The 22738-nt window shown below is 40.2% G+C and overlaps 1 protein-coding gene and 1 long non-coding RNA gene across 2 annotated transcripts in view; one reads left to right on the forward strand and one right to left on the reverse strand.

Annotated features, from left to right (window-relative positions):
- The first annotated feature begins 4860 nt into the window (after positions 1 to 4860).
- The window catches only part of LOC136709147 (calcium-activated chloride channel regulator 4-like), a 43517-nt gene continuing 25639 nt past the window's right edge, over positions 4861 to 22738 (forward strand). Inside the window, exon 1 of the mRNA XM_066684173.1 lies at positions 4861 to 4958. The gene's annotated coding sequence lies outside the window, so the exon portion shown is untranslated. The remainder of the gene's footprint in view (positions 4959 to 22738) is intronic.
- On the reverse strand, positions 12556 to 14457 carry LOC136668666 (uncharacterized). Its single transcript, XR_010795522.1, has 3 exons — positions 14338 to 14457; positions 13782 to 13855; positions 12556 to 12953 (listed from the first exon to the last, which is right to left on the reverse strand). It is a non-coding gene; the product is annotated as an uncharacterized lncRNA (long non-coding RNA).

Here is a 22738-nt window from a genome sequence, read left to right on the forward strand (position 1 = left end):
TTTAACTGTTCAATTGACTTGGGCCATCTTTGTCACACCTTGCTCTTTATGATGTGCCATATGTTCTCTATAGGTTAAAGAGCTGGGCTGCAGTCTGGCCATTTCAGTACCCGGATCCTTCTCCTACGTAGCCATGATGTTGTGATTGCTGCAGAATGTGGTCTGGCATTACCTTGTTGAAAAATGCAGGGTCTTCCCTGAAAGAGATGACGTCTAGATGGGAGCATATGTGGTTCTAGAACCTGAACATAGTTCTCTGCATTAATGGTGCCTTTCCTTGTGGAGCTTGCTTAGAAATGGCTTCCTCTTTGCACTGTAGAGTTTCAGCTGGCAAAGGCGTATGGCACGGTATATTGTGTTCACTGATGCTTTCTGGAAGTATTCCTGAGCCCATTCTATTATTTCCTTGACAGTGGCATTCCTGTTTGAGGTGCAGTGACGTTTAAGGGCCCGGAGATCACGAGCATCCAGTAGAGTTTTACGGCCTTGACCCTTACGCACAGCGTAATTGTTCCAGATTCTCTGAATCTTTTGATGATGTTATGCACGGTTGATGATGATAACTTAAAAGTCTTTGATATTTTACGCTGGGTAACACCATTCTAGTATTGCTGTACTATCTTTCTGCACAACAGTGGTGGAATTGGTGATCCTCTTACCATCTTGGCTTCAGAGAGACACTGACACTCTGAGAAGCTCTTTTTATACCCAATCATGTTGTCAATTGACCTAATTAGTGTTAATTGGTCTTCCAGCTGTTCATTATATGCTCAATTTTCTTTTTCCAGCCACTTATTGATACTTGTCCCAACTTTTTGGGGATTTGTTGATATTGTGAAATTTTGAATCAACATATTCTACCTTTAAAATTTTACTTTTACTCAGATTAAACTTTTGATCTGTCATCTATGTTCTATTATGAATAAAATATTGACATTTGCCATCTCCACATCATTGCATTCAGTTTTTATTCACAATTTGTTTAGTGTCCCAACTCTTTTGGAATCCAGTTTGTACATTCATGAGGGTGTTTATGTTTTAGGTTCAAGCCAGACTGTGGTTGAAGATCTGAGCTAGCCATTGTTGTATTTTTTCCTCCTCTCTGTTTTTACATATTATTTTGGTATCTAGGCATTTAGTCTTTAAGCGGCTCAATTAATAGTATTTTGTACAAAAAAAAAACAGCTTTATGATTGTTTAGAGACAGTTTACTGTTTACTTAACGATGATACTGAAATCATATAGGTAGTATAACAGTTACTGAAGGCCATAAGTGTGGTGGTATGTCGGTTGAGGGTTTATTTTGGTTGATGTTTGAACTAAACATTGGTGATTTGATTCAGTTTTGTCTTTTGATATTGTGGCGGCACATTGGTCTCCATCATATTTCTGGGGAGTGCTCTTTGCTCTGAAAAGAACAAGAGTATTGACGTATATTTAAACATAAGGCCTTAAGTGCAGTATTAAGAGATGTTCACTGTTGTGTATGTTTAGACGTATGCTCTGTCTCTGTGCTCCAAAAAGAGAAATGTTTAGGATAAGCTGTCAGTGAGGATGGGAGACTATAAATTTTCCCCCTCCCTCAGTCCCTTGAATGTGTAAATGTAAACCATATTTGGAAAAGGTAGGACCGTATAGGGAGTGCAAGCCAAGGGCCGGGAGAGAGGAGAGACAAGTGCGCTGAATTGAACACCCCTCTCACGGGATCTTTAAGAAACAGTATGCGGAGATTCTTTTCCATCACCTGTCTTCACAATACAGCAAATAAACAACAATATAGCAACCACCAGCTCAAAATTCTACCCTCACAATGCGGGGCTTTATGCCACAGCGTAGGTGACACAATAACAGTGAGTTCCCCAATGAAGACAAATAAACAAGCAGAAGAACAATAACTCTTTAACTGGAGAAAATGTGTGTTTATAACAGTCTGGCTTATCCTATATTGTGCTAACGAAGCTGGAAAAAGTGTCTCAATTGCAACAGAAGGAGGGACTATGCAAATACAGGAGCTCCACAGTCTCTGATAGGGTCCCCACTTGCACAGGCTACCAACTGGCACAACATAGCCCCACCCAGTTAAGGTCAGCCCACCTGGCTACCCAGACAGTCCTTCGTTTGCACAGGGGTCTAGCTTCCGTTTGCACCGGCGACTGCTCCTCACACAGGCTCGGACGTTGGGGAGTGTCAGGTCTACAATGGTCTCACCCTTGTTTACACAAGGTCTGTATGTTTCAAGGCAGTCTCGGTGGAAAACAACGAGGTGGCATCCACTGTTGACCAGGTACACCACCTCCCCTAACCGTTCCAGGATGACACAAGGCCCCTCCCATAACGACTGCAGTTTGGGGCAGTGACAATTGAGTCATGGGCTGAAAAACCACACTTGCGTCCCAGGTGCGAGAGGCTCTCCTTGGAAGCGAGAGTCATACGCCAGTACTGTCAGTGAGCTGGTGCACGCTGAGGCACGGCAGGCCAGCATGCCAGTAGGACAATGGGAAGATGAAGCCATAAAATAATCCATTGCTACTAGAACATGATATTTTGTTTGTTAAATGAATAAATTGTTAAATTGCCAACACAGGTGCTGGTCATAAAATTAGAATATCATGAAAAAGTTGATTTATTTCAGTAATTCCATTCAAAAAGTGAACCTTGTATATTATACTCATTCATTAACACAGACTGATATATTTCAAGTATTTATTTCTTTTAATTTGATGATTATAACTGACAACTAATGAAAACCCCAAATTCAGTATCTCAGAAAATGAGAATATTACTTAATACAACTCAATACAAAAAAGGATTTTTAGAAATGATGGCCAACTGATTCATTTGGATCTGGTGTATTGCATCTTCCTCTTCATAATACCCCATAGATTTTCTATGGGTTTAAGGTCAGACGAGTTTGCCGGCCAGTTAAGAACAGGGCTTTGAACAGCTTTGGCCCTGTGTGCAGGTGCCAAGTCCTGTTGGAAAATGAGATCTGCATCTCCATAAAGTTGGTAAGCAGCAGGAAGCATGAAGTGCTATAAAACTTCCTGGTTGATAGCTGTGTTGATCTTGGACCTCAGAAAACACAGTGGACCAACACCAGGAGAAGACATGACACTCCAAACCATCACTGACTGTGGAAACTTTACACTGGACCTCAAGCAACGTGGATTCTGTTCCTCTCCTTTCTGCAAAATATACTTTCATCAGAGAACATAACTTTGGACCACTCAGCAGCAGTCCAGTCTTTTTGGAAGTGAGACACTTCTGACGCTGTCTCTTGTTGACACAAGGAATGCGACAGCTGAAACCCATGTCTTACATACGTCTGTGCATGGTGGTTCTTGAAGAACTGACGCAGCAGGAAGTCCAGTCTTTGTGAATCTCCCCCACATTTTTGAATGGGTTTTGTTTCACAATCCTCTCCAGGGTGTGGTTATCCTTTTTGATTGTACACTTTTTTTCTACCACATCATTTCCTTCCCTTCGCCTCTCTATTAATGTGTTTGGACACAGAACTCTGTGAACAGCCAGCCTCTTTACAATGACCTTTTGTGTCTTGCTCTGCATGTGTAAGGCGTCAATGATCGTCTTTTGGACAACTGTCAAGTCAGCAGTCTTCCCCATGATTGTGTACCATACAGAACTAGACTGAGAGACCATCTAAAGGCTTTTGCAGGTTTTTAATTAATTAGCTTATTAGAGAGTGGCACCAGGTGTCTTCAAAATTTAACCTTTTCACAAAATTCTAATTTTCTGAGATACTGAATTTGGGGTTTTCATTAGTTGTCAGTTATAATCATCAAATTAAAAGAAATAAACACTTGAAATATATCGGTATGTGTGTAATGAATGAGTATAATATACAAGTTTAACTTAGTTTAAAAGTAAATTACTGAAATAAATAAACCTTTTCATGATATTCTAATTTTATGACCAGCACCTGTATATTTTGTTTCTTCAAACTTCAATGATCCAATCCACCAAACATCAAACGAGTCAATGACAGAATAAGTGGTTTGGCATTTGCAGAGAGGATTTGGCAAATTTTTCATTGGCACAGGCCACATATTCAGCTCTACTGCTCATCTCACAAATGCATATTCCATTTAAAAGGGAAATTAAAAGGTTTTCCAATGATATAAGATTTAATGCCAAGACAAATTGTTACAACAAATAAATAATCTACTAAACACAAATTTCCTTACTTTTTGTGCTGTGTTTAGTACAGAAAATAAATTTAAAAAATGCCAAGAAAGAAAGAATTAACACAGTATTAAACAATAAACATACTCTATGAAAACAGTAACTACATGAAAATAATAAAATCAGTGGAAAGCCATACTCTATTCCTTTAAATAGAAACATATCTCTTAAAACCTGGAGAGGAAGGGGAAGCACAAACACCCTGGCTTTCTGACCTACACCTACCCCATATCCTTCTTTCCCTCTCTCCCCCCTTCCCTGCCCAATGTTCAGTCATAAAAGTGTTCATATAACATATGACATACATACAATGTCTATAAAACAGCTAAATTGTAAAGCAAGACTCTGTATACAAGATATTTGTAACGGTTATTAAAACTACGGTGTCTCTATTACGTTCACGTGCACACACCGACACAAAACAAGAATGTGTACATCACATTTCTAGTTAGATTTAACATTGCTTAACCATTATTGTGTGTTACAATCTATTAAAAATATTTAATGCTTGTATTCAAAATGCAGGAGTTTTTTTTTTTTTTTATTCAGTAAATATATACAACTGTAAGCAAATGTTTAACACCCCTGAGCAAACCTAAAAACAGAGCAAGGAAAATGCTTATGCTCAGTGATTGGAGGGAATGATTTGAAGAGGAGGGTGAGAACGCTGTGCTCTCACCTCTTCTACAGAGAGCCAAACTGAGATTTAGATGCGGGTAGGACACCCTACACAAACAAGGGCAGGAACTTGAAAGGTAAAATGGTCTTTTCTGACTTCAATTTGAATATACAGGACTCTTGTAACTAGATTAATATGAAATTGATCAACTCTAGTCCAACAGAGTCTAGCAGTTGAGACTGTTTCCATAGCAGTTATTGTAGAGTTCATTATTCTCTAGTTCAGGATGGTCTAGAGAATGCTTATGTAGAAGAAATTATGAATGTATGTTATTATCCACTTCGGGCTTCTTAGAAAATATAGGTGCTGGGACTAGTGGTTTGTTACTAATGTACATGTATGCTTTTGTAGAAAGAGTTGCACATCATATCTTATCTCCTCCTTGTCCTCTTCAGAGATATGTAGCGCTTGTTTTGTTCTTAAGTTCAAAATATCTGTGTTGTCTTGCAAAGGTAACACATATGATAAAGGACCAGATCTGGGTTCAGGAAAGTGCTAAATTAACCAGGCTGAAACTAGAAGAAAGATTTGAAAGAAATAGGCACTATTACTTGAAGTATTTTGATGTTAAAATATACATTTAACAAACGAGAAAAGAATTAAGAGGCTAAAATGGCTCATGTGCAAAATCCCTACACCAAATTGTTCTGAAGACAGCCCTGTCCTTGAGGTAGAAGCTCCAGAACCATTCTGAATAGTAGTTTTGCACACAAGCATTTAGGTGTGCAACATATAGATCTAATGTAAAGACACAATAGCAAAAATCTTATCTGGCATTTACAATTTTTAGTCTGCACATTAACAGAGAAACATCATCAAGATAAACTCTCAACAACCAATACTATATAATTTAAACAAACCTTACAGCTTAGAAGTGTATCATCATTATAGTCCTGTAGACTTCCACAGTATCAATAAACAATAATTCAATTCCATTGTACATGCACAACTGGACATATAAATCAATGTAAGTTTCATGTAAGTGAGTTACAAAGTGAATGAAAAGAGTGAGGGTGTTAGCGAGAAATAAAACATTTTCTGATTTGCATTAAAACAGTTCTGCATAAAAGTTCATTATACTTGGGTTTTTTGTGTGTAAAAAAAAACACTTTTTCATTTAGTGCTATTAAGTGCAAGGCAAGGCATACTTATTAACATAACAGTTCATACAGAGGGTAAATTCACAGATTATTGACAGTGATAAATTCACAGACAAAACAGAGGAACATGCTTTGTGTAATGTTTACAGTGTACATTGACATTAGCTTTGGCACAAAAACAGCTCAAGGAAATGAGCCACAAGTGGCTGTTCCCCTCTAAGTGCTGTAATTTACGTCACCACTTGACTCCACATTTTCACTGATACAAGAGGGCTGTCTCAAGCAGCTTTAGATAGCTAGTCAGTCATGCTAAAAGGATGTTATTTAAAGATAATGTACCAAGAGTAAGGGATGACTATAATATACTATAGTCCTAACATTTAATATGTATGCTCAGCAATGGAGGAAAACACAGTTCTTCTCCAACAACTACCCAAACTAAGAAACCAACATAGTCAACAGATCAAACAAAAGCACCTGATCAGAATGAATCACGTACAGAAGATGAATAAATGAATGCAATATTCTATTTTCTCTCAATGTAAGAAATTAAAAGATGAGTGTTGGGGTCTGAGATTTTTGTAAGTGAAAATAGAGGGAGCAGTGGATTGATGGAATTAAGAATTCAAGGAATTATGAATCAAGCCCATACTCTTTCTTTTTCTTATTAATTTAAAGGGGCCCTTTTATGTAACAAATAAATACAATAAAATAAAATAAAATCGAGTGTATTTGCATATTAATTTGAATACCTGAAGTGCCTACCAACCCACAAACTCTGGATCAAGACATCCACTAATTCCAATAAAGGAAGTCTTTGAAAAGCAAATAAAATGCAGCAGTAAATTGTTAAACTACACTGATCTGTATATAAATCTAATGAAAATCAAACTTAGATACTTCATTGTTATTGTAAATGTTTGTTCATTCTGATGTCAAAGTGAGCATTTCATCATGTGGGCTAGGGCAGTATTTCTGAAATTCTCTAGATCAAGTACCACCCATTATCAAACCAAAACCTTCTAGTACCACCAATGTCTTAGCACAGAATCATGTTTGCCCCTGGTTCTTTTGCATGTTTTTGTTGCTCTTGAAAGTTTTTTTACTTTAAATTTATATGCTTTAGTCAAAATGATCAAAAATAATACAAATATTTTATAGAGAATACAGTATAACTGGGCCTAAACGGAATGTTTCAAACACAATTACACATTTATGAAAGCATATAAAATTTATGAAGCTATCTTTCCTTGGCAGTAGGTGAAGGAGGTGTGACACTGTGTTTTCCGGTTATGTTGTTTTCCTTCGGATAAGTGTTTTATTTTGTTTTGTCTTCACTTGTGCAGAATTCTTGCTTTGTTTCTCTCTGTTTTTGCCTCTGGAATTAGTCCTTCTGGGTGAGTATTTCTTAGGCTTGGTCTTGGCTTTTGTTTTTGTTTCTGCTTTGTCTTTTTTGTAATAAAGTCCAGGGGTATGCATAGCACATTGTATTTTTTTAAGCTATAGTGTTTATACTGTACAGTGCTTTGTCATAAACAACTCAGGGGGTCTTTTTGGAACATGCTTTGTGTCATCGTCCTAATAGGAAACAGATGATTCTGGACAGAGACCCAACTTTTTTGACACTTCCCCATATATTGTGCTCTAAACTTCACTGGTACTCTTTCATGATGACATGCACACATTCCAGGCATCCCGTGCCCAAACACTGTATCGATCATGTTCTTTCCTGTGAAGTTTCATATTCAGTAAATCATAAAAATGTGGAGTTTCACAAATAGTTTAATTTAATTCCTTCTCTCCACAGGACATTTTTCCAGAATGATTGTGGTTTCCTCTGAAAAAAGTTATATCTCTATGTCAGCAGTGGGGTCTTCCTTGGCTCAGATGGTGTTGGAGCTGACATTATTGCCCTCTGTGTTTTCAGTTTAGCTTAAATGCTTTGGACATTGATTAATGTTCTATAGCCACTATTTAAACAATCCTTCTTCTAAAATCGTCTTCTTCAATTCCGTCAAATGTTGTTTTCTGTCCACCAACTAAATTATTTGACTATTTGGTTTATTCCAATTCAAGCAAAAGGACAAGTACAGACACAAAAATACATTTTTTATTTCATATATATTGGCATTTCCAAAGAACCTTCCTGGAATCACTGGGTGCAAGGCGAGAACACACCCTAGAGGGGGCAAATATATATAATGCTAAATTATATATTATTATTCATTCATTGTCTGTAACTGCTTCTCCAATTCAGGGTCTCGGTGGGTCCAGAGTCTACCTGGAATCACTGGGTGCAAGGCGAGAACACACCCTGGAGGGGGCAATTATATATAATCCTAAATTATATATTATTATACTTTTGTAAATTACCACGTCTCTTAAATATTTTTTTAAATGTCAACGTTTATAACTGTTTTGGAATTATGAGAGTTAGTGTCCATCGATTCTGATTGTATTATGATACAATACTCAGGTAAAATGGGCAACAACATAGTCATTTCAGCTAAAATCTCTGTAATTTAATAATATAGTGCCTGAAAAAATGTATTTGATGTGCTTTAACACCGCAAATATACTTAATATATAAATCAAATTTAAGCAATATGAAGTCAGACAAATATTTAATTGAAAATGCATTTAATGGGGACATATTATGCCTATTTTCCACCATATTTACTGATTTAATAACATTTCTGTTACATGTTTTGGTTAAAATACCAGAAGAACAAGGCAATGGAGTAAATGCTTTTATTAAAACAATGGAATCATAGAATAAATTAATAAACTCTCAGTGTTTAGTTATTACACTAACAGTGTTAATTCAACACTAATAGTGTTCACTTAACTACTCACTACTACACACAATTTGTTACTACACACATTATGTTTTTTAAGGTTCTTGTGTAACACTCATAGGGAGTGTCTAAATTGTCAATGTAGTCATCTGGATTTTCAATCATCCCTTTAGGGGACAACATTAAGAAAAATTTTAACCATGTAGGACATTCACGTTTAATTACTGAGTAATTGAATGCTTTAGAACCAGCTGCAAGAGCACAATCTTTAGGACACATATAATCTCCCTTCATTGACTGATCTAGGATGTCTTCATCCTCACGCGTTTTTACTTTAATTACCATGAAGTAAGCATTGCATCTTTAATGGATCTGGATGCATGTATCTCATGTATTTGGCACAAGTGGAAGCATTGTAAGGAAATGGCAAGATAATAAGAACTTCCCGAGTGCTCATACACACATAACAGGATGAATTAGTCACCACCAAGTTTCCTGGTTTCAAGGAGTGTAATTTCCCCTCCAACAGTTTGGGCAAAGCTGCTGCTGCCTGTGAGTTGTTAGTAAATTCTTACAATAGGACAACATCCAAACCACGTCTCGGTGGCCTGCCAAACAAAATTTCAAATGGGGTTAAACCAGTTCTGGTTCTGGTTCGCATGCACATATACATTAAGACCAGTGCTAGTGCCTGCAGCCAATTGAACCCCATTTCCGCACAGCATTTCTGAAGCTTGATTTTGATTGTTGAATTCTCCCTATCGACTGCACCTGCACTTTGTAGGTGATATGCACAATGTAATTTCATATCAATGCCCCATTTTTCCTCAAGCTCATTGACTGGGGCAATAGCATAGACAGACCCATCACCAGAAGGGGCCCTCCCAATATACTACAGAACTCCAAACATCCTGAATCTTGTGCCGCCCCGAGTACAAAGATCCCAGAGGTAAACCAACTGTCCTTCCTGTAAGGGTGCATCCTGAACCCGCTGATCATGCCGCTCCTTCCTACGACCAGCAGCTGCTAACAACCGTCCATGAGCTCCCTCAAATGCTAACTTTAAGCCTTTCCTTAAGCCACCCAATCCTGGGTTTCCCCGGGTACAGGTTCTGGAACCTGACCCAACAAGATGTCTATGGGAAGCCTAGGTTGCTGGCCAAACATTAAGAAATAGGGAGACTCTCCTGTGCCCAGATGAGGGGTAGTATTATAACAAAAAAACACCTGTGGCAAATTTGATGCCCAGTCCCACTTCTGGGAAGATGGCAATGTACGCAGAAGATGAAGTGTTCTATTAAAGCGCTCACACTGCCCATTACCAGCAGGGTGATATGGGGTCGTCCGAGACCGTTCTACCCCATATAGGTGACGTACAGGGGTTGGACAATGAAACGGAAACACCTGTCATTTTAGTGTGGGAGGTTTCATGGTTAGATTGGACGAGCCTTGTGGCCAATCTTCATTAATTGCACATTGCACCAGTAAGAGCAGAGTGTGAAGGTTCGGTTAGCAGGGTAAGAGCACAATTTCTCTCAAAATATTGCAATGCACACAACATTATTGGTGACATACCAGAGTTCAAAAGAAGACAAATTGTTGGTGCATGTCTTGCTGGCGCATCTGTGACCAAGACAGAAAGTCTGTGTGATATATCAAGAGCCAGCATGGCCAGGCTGCTATAGCCAAAACTTTGGTCACTCATGCCAATGCCAAACGTCATTTTCAATGGTGCAAGGAGTGCAAATCTTGGGCTTTGGACAATGTGAAACATGTATTGTTCTCTGATGAGTCCACCTTTACTGTTTTCCCCACATTTGGGAGAGTTATGGTGTGGAGAAGCCCCAAAGAAGCGTTCCACCCAGACTGTTGCATGCCCAGAATGAAGCATGGGGGTGGATCAGTGATGGTTTGGGCAGCCATATCATGGCATTCCCTTTGCCCAATACTTGTGCTAGATGGGCGCGTCACTGCCAAGGACTACTGAAACATTCTGGAGGACCATGTGCATCCAATGGTTCAAACATTGTATCCTGAAGGCAGTACCATGTATCAGGATGACAATGCGTCAATACACACAGCAAGACTGGTGAAAGATTGGTTTGATGAACATGAAAATATTATTAAGCCACTTTGTGGTGCTTTGGACATTTTCCTCCACCAGCATCACATAGTGACCTGGCCACCATCCTGCAAGAAGAATGGCTTAAAATCCCTCTGACCACTGTGCAGGACTTGTATATATCATTCCCAAGACGAATTGACACTGTATTGGCCGCATAAGGAGGCCCTACACCATACTAATAAAATATTGTGGTCTAAAACCAGGTGTTTCAGTTTCATTGTCCAACCCCTGTAATTGCTGCATCAGGACACTTTCAAAGCTCCTACCCTGATCGGAATGAATACGGCTTGGAACGCCAAACTTGAAAAACCACTCCATCAGCAGTACCTGTGCTGCTGTCGAAGCTGATCACGAATGGGAACCACTACGGTATATTTACTGAACACATGATTCATCACAAGCACACTCTCCAACACATTTCAAAACACCAGACGATATAACACCTCATGTTCCACCAGCCGATCCCACTGGTGCAATAGTGCCATAGCAGGACTAGAGACCTAGCATCACTCCACAGGAGAGGGCCAAACTTGTCTCCGTCAAAACCCCAAAATCTCTCCTAGAAGTGGGTCTGCATCCTGCTGAGGCCGACGGTCTAATGAGGAGTTACCTGGAAAACAGAGACCACTGGCTGAGTTACAAATGCCGCAGGACCCACCCATGACGTAGGAACAGAAGTACCTGGAACAACATGCTCAGGCAAATGGGGAGCGAAGCCTTCTCCAAAGCGCCTATAATAGCTGGCAAACCCCAGAAATGAACGCAGCTCAGACACACTGCGGGGCGCTGCCACTGGGCTACAGCCTTGATCTTAGCAGGGTCAGTGGAAACTCCCGTGCTTAAAATAACATGTCCTAAGTACCTAATTTCTTGTTGGAAAAAGATGCATTTATTCAACTTAGCTTTTAAACCCTCCTTTTGCAGACGCCCAAGTACCTGTTCCAGCCATTGCAGATGCTGGAAAACAGACGAGGAAAACAAAATAATACCATCCAAATAAAGAAGCAGTGACTGATACTGCTGATCTCCAAAAATCCATTGCATCAGCCACTGAAATGTGCTTGGAGCATTGCAAAGCCCAAAAGGCATTCGATTCCATTCAAATAAGACAAAGGGGGTACAAAAAGCAGTTTTGGACTTATCTTGTTCGGCCACTGGAACTTGATACCTGCTGGCCAGATCTAAAGTAGAAAACCAGCGGGATCTTGAAAGGGCATCCAGGCTCTCCTCAATACGAGGCAAACGAAAGGCATCTTTGCATGTCTTACTATTAACCAATCAATAGTCCACACACAAACACAGACTCGTGTAGTGGAAATAGTATGCACACGTTGCGGTGGCATTTGCACTACATAGCGGAATCAAAGATAATTAATTATTATTTTATTAATAATTAATTATTTAATTCATTTTGCTAAGCATTAGCTAAGAATTCGCTAGAATTAACTATTATTAATGAATTATGCTTATTGACCCGCTGTGGGTTCTTGACTCTGAAATGGAATCTGAACTAGAAGTTATAATAACCGCCACCCTGAAATGGAGAAGTGGAAAAGAAAATGTATGTATGTATGTACTAGAAGTTATAAATTCATACAAGAAAGGTGCACACACAAACAACCAAGAATTGGTTTTATCACACAACTGGTTTATTAAAGATAATATCAAATAATGAATATTGATTAGACATGCATATAATAAAATGGATTACAGCAATATATGAGGGAACAGGAAGATTAATATATGAGGGAGAGAATTTCTCTATGATAATTATTATCCTAAGGTCTAAGAAAGGCTATTGTTTATCCCAGCAAACTTTCAGTACCAACCCATGAGCCATGAGAGACACGAGACCATGTGTGACCTTACGTATCCGGAGATGAATGGGGAGCATGTGGCTGACAGTGCCTTCCGGCATGACTTCCTGGAGAATTGCAGACATGGGCCTTGTAGGTTGCAACCACGAGCGTTCATTTTCTCCCAAGGCTTTCAGACGCTGTGGTGTTCTGAAGGTCTCTGTGGGGATTCTTCGTCAATCTGCACCAAGTCTGAAATCAAGAGAAAAAACTATATATATTTATACACTTTCCTCTCAGTTCAACAAATGCTGCTGTTTTGCCTTAAATAAAAGCACATTAAATGCCTATCAAACCCAAAATTAACAGGAAGGAAGTATGTCTCTTGCTCTCAAAGTGTGATCCTGCAGACTACGCCAAGATGTGGCGAGATGGTGGTGGTCAGGTGGAATATACAATAAAGTGAAGTCACCTAAGGGACTTTCACCCCTAGGAAATAAAAAGGGGGGCATTAAAGCCCAGAGGAGAAGATAGAAAAGACACTCAGGTTCGTTCACAACAAGAGGCCAGAGACGTATTTCCAACACTTCCAAATTTATTAACAATAAATATTAAAACAAGGTCTCATGTAACTGACAGGACTGTAATGAATATCAACACTAAAATAATTCCCAGGCAAGACCAAATTTTAGAACAGGGCCAGGCTTACCACGGCAGAGAAATTTATGAGCTCAAAGGAATCCCCTATACTACCACCATCCCAGTAAACGTTTAGCCATTGATTCAACGTTAAAATAACGTAATGACTGCCGTCTAATCAACGTTCTCTTAAGGTTGAAAATGAAAGTTGAAAAGACGTCCAAACACAGACATTGAAAAGACGACTATTAGACGTATTTTGGACGTCCATTGACGTTATCGATTGGTCACCACTTAACTAACTTATTAAGATGGATTTTGGACATCCATTGATGTTTAAAATATGTCCTTGATGAACAGACTATTTTTAGACCTATTTTGAACCTCCAGGGACGTTCCTTGTTTATTGGGATATGTGATCGCACCACGCAGGTTACACACCAAGTGCTCTAAACTGCAGGAAGAGTGTCCACAATCCAACCCTATAACCTCCTGACATGGCCCACAGCTCCTGTCTAGACAAGGGAGAGAGAGAGAAGAAAAGAAAAGAACACAGAAAAAGTAACCAATGATAAATAAAGAAAAAGAAATCAAATTCACTCCAAAAGGACCACCTCCAACACACACACGCATAGTGCTTAATTGTGGTGATTGTAATTTTTGCAAATACAATAAAAAAATATAAGTACAAATGAAATCACAAAAAAAAAAAAAAAAATTGCAGGAACTGGAAAAAGCCAGGACCACCCAGGTTCAGGAACCTGAAAAAATACAAACACTAAACTAAACATTCGACTAAAATCTAATTTTAAAAAATTAGAAGATAATCTGCATACATACAAGTTCCCCAATGCGAAAATCAAAATCAAAGAGGATACAGCAGCGGTAGCGACCCAACCATGCAGCACGGCTGCTACTATCACCCACCAGATTAAAATAAATATTATTATCTCCCAATCTGATTGTTAGTAAAACATACCAAACAGAGTCAACATACCCTCGCTATGATGCGGACACAGGAACCCAACCACCCGACACCGGCAATCCAAGCACAAGCCACAATCATCAAGGAGCAATCCACCACAAGGCACAAACTTCAGCAATGCTGAACGCTGCCGATACGGAGATCAGATGCCAGAAGAGAAACAGGAAATGCCTTGGCAAGCAGCCCACCACTGCCGATACATATAGCACAAGAAAGGCCCGCCACCATTAAATTGAAAGCACCTCCCGATAATCCTCAACTGGGGAGCATAGGAGGTAAAACCAATGGCAAAATGACATCCTGCTATATTACCTTGATGCCTCTGGCTGCATTGTGCTTTGTGCATATGACACATTTTTCACAATGTCTTTGTGCAAAGATAGTAAACCCTTTGGTGTACCAGTTTTGTTGTATGGCAGCTACCATAGCCCCTTTAGATGCATGATCCCATGGAACCATTTCACAAAATAGGGAAAATAAACAGAGGGTAGACAAGGCCTACCATCTAAAGCTTGCCACATTCCATTTTGTGAATACACAGCCTGCTTTGCGACAAGCAGAACGTTCCGCCTCTGAGGCTTGTGATGTTAGTTCTGTTTATGAGAGTGTGTGAGGTTGGGGTTCCGGAACTCAAGTTTCCTGTAAAAGAGAAAACATTTTGAGCTGCTTTCTTGGCAGCTGCATCTTCGAAAGCATTTCCTCGTGCCACTTCTGAAGTGTCTTTTGTGTGAGCCTGACATTTAATCACAGCAACGGCTTTTGGCAACAGAATTGCTTTTAATAATGCTGCCACTAATGTGTGATGTGCAATGTGTTTCCCTGTGGATGTCAGAAAATTTCTGTATGACCATATCATTCCAAAATGAAAAACACAAGAATATGCATGTTTGGAATCAGTCCAAATATTCACAGACTTATCCTGGGCCAGTTTACATGCTTCTGTGAGAGCAACCAATTCTGCAGCTTGTGCTGAAAGTGAATTTTGAAAGTCTGCCAGAACACAAACACTCATGCAGGGTTACAACTGCAAATCCAACTCGAGTTTTCCCACAATCGTCATGAAATGCTGACGCATCTACGTACAAATTGAGGTCAGCGTTGGGAATCGGAATATCAGTTAAATCAGGCCTTGGAGAAAACACCTGTGAAACTGCCGCTAAGCAGTTATGAGGTTCTCCATCATCTGGTGTAGGGAGCAAGGTTGCTGGATTCAGAATTGTGCAATGCTGAATAGTAACACTGGGCAATTCAAGCAGCATAACATGATATCGCAATCATCTTGCTGCTGATAAATGCAATGTTTTCTGTTCCAACAAAAATGAGACTGCATGTGGAACCAACATGTCAGTGGATTGTAACACACTATGTCTCTGGATGCTAAGACGGCTCTTTCTGCTGCCGCCACTACACGTTGGCAAACCCTGTGCTATGGAATCAAGTTTGCTGGAGAAATACGCCACTGGGGGCTTGTGACCCACATGCTCTTGAAGCAAAACTGAAGTCATGAAACCATTTTTCTCATCCACTGTTTGAAAGAAAGGTTTATTAGGAAATCAGGTAATCCTAATAAAGTATGTGTTTGTGTCAAAGCTGTTTTCAAATCTGTAAAAGCCAAATTAGCCTCAGGAGTCCATTCCAACTTATCATGAGTGGACACTCCTTTCCCATGAATCAAAGCAGATAACGTTGCTTCCCGCTCTGCATATTTTGGAATACACTGTCTACAGTAGGATGTCATTCCCAGAAAACCCATTAACTGTCTTTGGTTACTGGTTTGGGAATTTGGCAAACTACCTGCACACGTGAGGAGGTCAGTCATTTCCCCCCTGCATATATGTCACATTGGGTGGCACGGTGGCTTGGTGGTTAGCATGTTCGCCTTCCAGCGCTGGGATCTTGGGTTCAAGTCCCATCTGGGTGGAGTTTCCATGTTCTCCCCGTGTCTGCGTGGGTTTCCTCCGGGGGCTCCGGTTTCCTCCCACAGTCCAAAAACATGGAGGGTAGGTGAATTGGCTTCTCTAATAACTGTCCTGGTGTGTGAATGAATGTCTGTATGTGTGAGCCCAGATATGGATTGGCGCTCTGTCCTGGGTTAAACCCTAGTGCCCGATGCAGTCCTCCAGGTGGACGGTCGTTCCTGGTCGAGAGTACGCTGTGCGCGTTTGGCTGCCGCTTCTCGCCAATGTGTGTGAATTGAGCGTTCTGAGCAGTGTAGATTGTAAAGCGTCCTTGGGTGTCTAGAAAGGCGCTATATAAGTGTAACGATAATAATGATAATAACATCCTAAATAGGACACTTGTTGCTGAACAAATTGGAGTTTTTCTGGCTGACTTTGTGTCCCCTTTCTGCTAAGAAACACAATAATGTCTTCTCTACATGTTTCAGTATCAGGTGAAAAAATCAACAAATCATCAACATATTGTAAAAGTGCACTTCCCCCTGGAAGTCTTCAAAAATCAGTCTTAAGGGCTGCATTGAAAATGGTCGGAGACTCCGCATACCCTTGGGGCAAGCGAGTCCATGTCCACAATTTATGAAAAAGCAAACCAGTACTGGCTTTCCGGATGAACAGGAATGCTGAAAAATGCATTTGCCAAATCAATTACAGAAAAATAAGTACTATTAGCAGGTACCTGAGAATTGTGTGTGTATTCGGAACCTCCTGCAGGTGCGGGTGAATGGACCTTGGATTTTCTTCACTGGAAGTATTGGAGTTTGGACTGGAGATTCCAGACATGGAACGATCACCCCAGCCTCAATGAACGAATCAAATACTGGAGTAATACCCTCTACGGTACGGATGAGAGATGGACATGTGCTGCTGAACATCCATTTTCCCAGTAGATATATTTGAAAGTCAGTTTCTCATTCAAAGCCAACATGTCCCTTTTGAGTTCGAACTCTTTGTCGTGACCCTCATGTACATGCGCCATACAATGAAGGTCCTCTGCTGACATCACATCGATGTTTGTGAGGCAATGTGGATATCAGAAATTTAGCTTGTACAGTGGATACATTAACAGCTAATGCTGAATTAACGAGTTTCCACTCATAAATATATAAAGGCTGGCCACATGCCTGCTTTATCATTGCATAATCCACTGAATCTTCCACATAAATCTCAATGCCTTCAGAGGATGCTCTTAAGGAAATTTTCAATTTACACATTAAATCCCTTTCCAAGAGATTAATTGGACACACTTCTGAAAACAAGAATGCATGTGAAAAATTTTCCGGTGTTTGTAAAGAGCACTCTAAGAGTTCTGTGACTAAAACTGTGGTTGGTACCTGATGCACCTATTGATGTAATCACTTTTCGTGTAAGCTGAGGTTTACCAGGGAAGTGGGAAGCTCTGAGAGTAAAAGTAGTGGCCCCTAAATCTACTAAAAAAGAGTTCTTTTCCTGTCACCGTCATAATTACACTAGGCATAGCTGTGTAAGCATTAGTTCATGTTAGTAATAAGAATCGTTCAGTAATCTGTCCTTGTGTTTGTCCAGGCATTCCATTCCCGTCTGGCTCCTCCACCCCTGTGTCCTCATCTCAGTCGGAGGGCTCCATCATTGTCGGAGTTTGTCCCTGCTGGGACAGTCTTTTATGAAGTGATCATGCTTCCCACAGGCAAAGCACCCTGCGCTTCTTCCAGTGTTGCCTTGGCACCGTCCACGTCCACGTCCATGACCACGACCTCCACCTCGACAACCTTCTCCTCTTTGGTCTTTGCCCGCCACCTGTTTCCACAGCGCCAACTGCACGTCTGCCAGTTTGCGCTCTTCCTTCTCTGGTCTCTTTTCTTTCTTGAGATTCAAGAGCTTTTCTGCATGCGCTGCATACTTTTCCACCTCTTTCAGTCATCCCACGTCTACATCTAAGCAGTTTGCTTCGACATAGGCGCGCAAATCTGAGCGCAACCCACACACAAAGTTTATTTCAGATGACTTTCTCAGGCTGTAATGTTTGCAGTTTCCCAGTCTTCAGTTGGTGGTCCACCACCTCCAGAAGGCGGGAAAGGAAGGACCGGGCTAATTCATCTGGCTGCTGTTTGCACTCTGCAATTCTTTGTGGGTCATGTTGGAATGCATCAAATTTGGGGAAATAGGCTTGACCCAACTCTGTTCTCTGTGGTTCAATGTCTGCTCCAGACATGAAATTACCTTGCACTCTAGTCCAGTCCACTCCTATCCAAACCGCCAGCACTCTTCCCAGCTCATGCAGGCTTGGATGGAAATTTTTGCAGAACTGTTTGAGACGTTTGCAGAATTCCTCTGCCCCATCATTGAAATCAGGGAGGGAAGCTGTTACCTCTTTGATTTCAGCAAAAGTCCATGGTCTGAACACCTGTCTGATGGTGTCACCCATAGGGACATTCAGCACTGGCCTACTGAATTGCTCCATGGCTTCAACCAGACCTGGAACGTCGTCTTTGTCATTGTTGTCTGTGTCTCTGAAGCGGAGCTTCATGCCCAGTGGTGCAACCTCCTTCTTTTTGGCTCTGGGCTTCGTACTTAGTTTTGTGATTTTCTCAAGCGTCTCTGGAAATGGTGGACGAGGGAACAGTGGCACTGTTTCTTCTTCATCGGTTTCATCTACCTTTCCTCTTTCCTGCATCGTCTGAACAGGAAAAGTCTGAGGTTGTATCAGCTGTTGCATCGGTGGAGACTGCTATAAGGGTTGCTGAGCTGCTGACTGTGCCACGATGGGTAGAGGGGGAGCAGGCGAAGGCGGAGGAGGTACCAGAACAGGCACTGGTCGATGTCGATTCACATCCAGGTCCCAGTTGATCTTCAGATACAGACCAAACTCAGGAGGCACATTGGAAAGCAGTTGGAGGGGGAGCCAGAACAGGAACCGGAGGAACCAGTTTGACATATTCATTAATTTCTCTCTTTCTTGCATTTCAATTCTTTCTCTGAATTCTTTTATCTGCTTCTCCCTTCCACATTTCTAGTGCTCACCAGTCTGCTACAAACTGCTCTGGTAGTTTTTTACAACACCCGCAACAGCAAAGCTGAAAAGTCTGCCTTAGCTTTTCACTTTCCTGCTCTTTGTGCGCCAACTCATCTGTGAACTGTTCTAACTGATTTGGGCTGAAGCTTCCTCCCTCAGGAAACCCCAGTTTAACCCACACCTTCATCTGCCTTACATTACTTGGCCCATACTCATACCTAGCGTAAAATAGCAAAGACTTTTAAGTTATCATCATCAACCGTGCATAACATCATCAAAAGATTCAGAGAATCTGGCTCTACTGGATGCTAGTGATCTCCGGGCCCTTAAACGTCACTGCACCTCAAACAGGAATGCCACTGTCAAGGAAATAACAGAATGGGCTCAGGAATACTTCCAGAAAGCATTGTCAGTGAACAAAATCCATGTGCCATTTGCGGCTGCCACTTAAACTCTACAGTGCAAAGAGGAAGTCATTTCTATGCAAGCTCCACCAGCTCAGATGTTTGCACTGGGCCAGGAGTCTTTTAAAATGGAGTGTAGCAAAATGAAAGACTGTTCTGTGGTCAGATGAGTCATGATTTGAAGTTCTTGGAACACTGGGATGCCATGTCATCCGGACCAGAGAGGACAAGGATAACCCAAGTTGTTATCAACGCTCCGTTCAGAAGCTTGCATCACTGATGGTATGTGGTTGCATGAGTGCTTGTGGCATGGGCAGCTTGCATGTCTGGAAAGGCACCATTAATGCAGAGAACTATGTTCAGGTTCTAGAACAACATATGCTCCCATCTAGACGTCATCTCTTTCAGGGAAGACCCTGCATTTTTCAACAAGATAATGCCAGACCACATTCTGCAGCAATCACAACATCATGGCTACGTAGGAGAAGGATCCAGGTACTGAAATGGCCAGCTTGCAGTCCAAATCTTTCACCTATAGAGAACATTTGGCACATCATAAAGAGGACGGTGCAACAAAGAAGGCCCAAGACAATTGAACAATTAGAGGCCTGTATTAGACATGAATGGGAGAGCATTTCTATTTCTAAACTTGAGAAACTGGTCTCCTCTGCCCCAGATGTCTGTTGAGTGTTGTAAGAAGAAGGGGGGATGCCTCACAGTGGTAAAAAATGGTCTTGTCCCAACTTTTTTGGGATTTGTTCACGCCATGAAATTTTGAAACAACATATTTTTCTCTTAAAATGATACATTCTCTCAGTTTAAACTTTTGATCTGTGATTTGTGTTCTATTCTGAATAAAATATTAAATGTTAGCACCTCCACATTATTGCATTCAGTTATTATTCACAATTTGTTTAGTGTCCCAACTTTTTTGGAATCCGGTTTGTATATAGGACCCCGGTCACGTACACCCCACTGTCATGTGCCCCTTCTTCACGTACACCAATCATCATGTGTACCGTTCAGATGTTATTACATCATGTCTCATTGCACACCCAGAAATTCCCTTAATTGTCATGTATCTGTTATCCTTTATTTCACTTCTGTCAGCAAAATCATTGTAGACGGTTAGGTCAAGTTCAGGCTGTACGCAGGATGTTCTTCAACTTGTTGATTGGACTTCTCACTTCTTTAATCTATCTAGGGACCTTACTTCTCTATTTTAATCTCAGAAGTGCGATGTTCAGCTCTTCCCCTCCCCCTCCAACAGTTTCTCCTGTGTCGTGCCCTGGGTCACAATGTACAAACCGGATTCCAAAAAAGTTGGCAAACTAAACAAATTGTGAATAAAAACTGAATGCAATGATGTGGAGTTTGCAAATGTCAATATTTTATTCGTAATAGAACATAGTTGACAGATCAAAAGTTTAATCTGAGTAAATGTAACATTTTAATAGAAAAATATGTTGATTCAAAATGTTACAGTGTCAACAGATCCCAAAAGAGTTGGGACAAGTAGCAAAGGAAGGTGTGACAAAGAAGGCCCATGACGATTGAACAGTTAGAGGCCTGTAATAGACATGAATTGGAGAGCATTCCTATTTCTAAACTTGAGAAACTGGTCTCCTCTGTCCCCAGACGTCTGTTGAGTGTTGTAAGAAGAAAGGGGGATGCCACACAGTGGTAAAAAATGGCCTTGTTTTGTTGACACCATGAAATTTTGAAACAACATATTTTTCCCTTAAAATGATACATTCTCTCAGTTTAAAGTTTTGATCTGTGATTTGTGTTCTATTCTGAATAAAATATTAGATGTTGGCACCTCCACATCATTGCATTCAGTTTTTATTCACAATTTGTTTAGTGTCCCAACTTTTTTGGAATCCGGTTTGTAATAAGCCCTTTAAGGTCACAAGCACACTATGTCCTATGTCTCTAATTATTAGTACTATTTAATCAAGATTACTTAGTATAATTACTTACTGAATATATTGGGTTATCATTATCAATATTACTCATTGGTGTTAGTATGCATTTTCCCATCACAACTGGTGAATTTGCTGTGTAAATATTCATTCATTCATCTGTAGCTACTTAACTTGTTCAGAGTCACAGTGGGTCTGTGACTAAACAAAGACAAAAGAGTAAAGACAAGTAAAGTAAAGATAGAGAGGATCACAGGTTGAGGGACTCACAAACTAAACTCACAACAAAGACACTAATGGAAAATAGGAGAAACCAGGAAATAATAATTGTTATATAGGCAGTAGAGAAAGATATACAATGACGCACAACCAGGACACTAATATAGAGACAGGGCAAAACAACAAAACATGAAACAACACAGCAATAAAGGAACAAGATTCAAAACTAACAAAGACAGACACTACAGGAGAAAAGGACTACATATACAAAGAGGAAGATTGAGAAACATAAGGTACAAACCACAAACATAAAAGACCAATCTTAAACCATGAAACCATGAACATAGAAGTCCTGCTTCTGTGCTGCTGAAGTCCTTAGCGTCACTGCTGGACATACACATATACACACATCTGTATAAATATATGTAATATATACAATACACACATACTGATGTTAGTGTCATTTGCATGGCTGGAGTACCAAATTTTTATTCAGGAATATGGGTTTGGAACAAATGTATATGCACTAAAAATAGAATTCAAAAATGCATGTGAACGGAACATCTGAGTGATAAGTGTTCATTTTACTCATCCATCTCATCAGCGATGTCTTGCAATACGTTTAAGGCTAATAAAGCACAGCTGGGTGCTTTTCATAAACAGAGTTATTTTAAGAAGCACCAAGCAGTTTGAGTTCAGTCAATCTTTAGCAATGGATTAACACTTTTTGTTTGTGTGTAGAAATGAGCCATATCTGTGGTAACCTTTTCATGCTAGCTCTCAAATTTGCTTACATATTGATAGACTGTATGATATCACTAAGTGTTTTTTTTTTTTTTTTTTTTGAGAAGTTACTAGTTGTTACTTTCTGTTTTCATTAAATCACATGTTAGGGCAAGTTTTCACATTTAGTGTTGA

The sequence above is a fragment of the Hoplias malabaricus genome, chromosome 1 (genome assembly GCF_029633855.1).
Source record: "Hoplias malabaricus isolate fHopMal1 chromosome 1, fHopMal1.hap1, whole genome shotgun sequence".
Classification (NCBI taxonomy): domain Eukaryota; kingdom Metazoa; phylum Chordata; class Actinopteri; order Characiformes; family Erythrinidae; genus Hoplias; species Hoplias malabaricus.